The following is a 2,301-nucleotide window of genomic DNA, read 5'->3' on the forward strand; positions in this document are numbered from 1 at the left end:
ACAACAACCAACCAGTGCCAGGTACACAGTAAGTCATTGGTTTATTTTTATTGCTCAGGATGTGGTGCTTTTTAAGACATTATGATAGTATGAGTCCTATTAACCAAGTCTGCAAAGCTATTGGAATAGCTGTCTCTTGATTTTGAATAAGATTGGGGAATTCCATTAGGTAGAAACCCAATCCAAATTCAGTCTGGCAGAAAGTCTCATTAGGTTCAAGGATTTACCTTGTACTAGGCACTGAGCTAAGATGAAATACAGAGATAAGGTAAAGTTTTTGGTTTGGAAAAATGCCTGCTTTCTAGAATGGGAAATTTGGGAAGCCACATGGAAAATAGCTTGGACTTGCTCTTGGTAGAGAATTGGAACTTCAGTATTTAGCCAGAAGGAATTTTGAGTCAATGTTCTGGAATGGTAATTTCAGTACAATTCCATGTGGTAATTTGGTAGGAAAGAAAATTCCATTTTAGAACTGAAAAGTGAAGCAAACTTTGGAAAATTTAGAGAAAAATTGAAAGGTAATAATGATTGCAGGAAGCCTAGAGATACATGCCAAAGAACTAGACTGGGCACTCAAACAAAGCAAAATAACCTGACAACAAATACATTCTGTCTAGTGGCACACAGAAAAACTGGGAAAATAAAAGGGTAGGATAGGGAAAAAACATCCTACCTGCACAAACTGATAAAATTAAGTTTCTAAATTCAGTCCAGTTCAATTTAGCCAGCATCAATTAGGGACCTAGTCATAGGCATTGTGGTAAGTGCTGGGATCACAAAGACAAAACCACAAGAAGGCCCTACACTCAAAGAGTTTATGTTCTCCTCAACTTCATTCCCCTGAAGTTCCCAGACTTTGGACTGTGAGCTCCAGGAGGGCAGGGACTGTCTTTTACTTCTCTTTGTGTCTCCGGTGTTTCTAACATAGCCTGGCATGTAGTGGGTGCTTAATAAATGCTAGTTGATTGACTAAGTGAAGACCAGAAAGAACAGCAGCATGGCATAATGGATAAAGCATTGTATGTGGAGTCAGATGACCTTGGTCACTGTTACTTACCTTCTACTTCTGTGAAAGTGTTTAACTTCTCAGGGTCTTTATCTGTAGACTGAGAGGTTTGGATTCAATGATCTCTAAGTCTCCTTTCAGTTCTAAATCCTATGACCCTGTGAACCTCTCAATGTACAATATGAAATTTTGCCTGAGATGGCTAGTCTGCCAAGACTACCATTCTCCACACTGATGAAATCCAAGGTAGATTGCATTCTTTACATGTTACTTTTAACTGTTCTTTATTTTATGTCAAATCAGCAAGCATTTATTAAGAATCTACTATGTGCCAGCCACTATGCTGATTGCTAAGAGCTATAAACAAAGGCAAAAAACCCAATCCTTGCTTTCAAGGAACTCACAGTCTAGTGGAGGAGAAAACATGCAAATGGCTATACATGAATAAGATAAGGCAGGGTAATCTGAAGATAATCTCCAAGAGAGTGCACTGACATTAAGATGGACTGGGAAAGGGTTCTTGTAGATTTTAACTAGGACTAAGAAGGAAGCCAGGAATGCTGGGAGGCAGAGATGAGGAGGGAAAGCATTCCAAGCATAGAGGACATGCAGTGAAAATTAGTAAAACCACTATTCACTACTCACATGTAGATTCCATCTACCATCCCAGAGCTGATAGATGGAATGTCTTGTCCTTGGTATGTATGGCTGGTCTTTCTAATTCCATTGAAAATATCTTTTCTTTTTTTGTTTCCTTCCTTCTTTATTTTTAAAATTAATTTATTTTAAAATTTCAACATTAGCCAATTTTCAAGGGCAGGAATAATTTCTTATATGCTTCTGTGCTCCCAAAGGGCCTAAAATGGAGCGGAAGCAAGCAGCAAGACTTTAATCAACATGGAAAGAGGAAAAGGAAGGATATGTTTGTCAGAACAAAGAGGGGACACCATCACAGGTAGAATGACTAGCATGTACACATTTTGGGAGAGTGGGAATATGTTTCTCAAGTATGTGAATAAGTAAGCAGGTTTGCTTGGCAGAGAGCAGGAACCAAGGTGTTAGCTGGAGATGAGGGTCATTTAGCCAATAAACTTGACTATTGGTGGATGCCGTGGAAGCCAATCATTAATTTTAAATTGTTTTGAAAAGTAATTAGGAACTGTTGTAGATGTTGTGGAAGGGGTGTGATTAATGGGGAATGAATGGATGATTAACATTTGAAAATGTGGGAGTATTTGAATCCAGAGGTGAAGTTCCCTCCCTTAGAGTAGTTACTCTGTGGTCCCGCTGTTGTA

Source organism: Petaurus breviceps, unplaced genomic scaffold (genome assembly GCF_028583685.1).
Source record: "Petaurus breviceps papuanus isolate PSGF00001 unplaced genomic scaffold, PetGlider_PUasm1.0 90760, whole genome shotgun sequence".
NCBI lineage: Eukaryota > Metazoa > Chordata > Mammalia > Diprotodontia > Petauridae > Petaurus > Petaurus breviceps.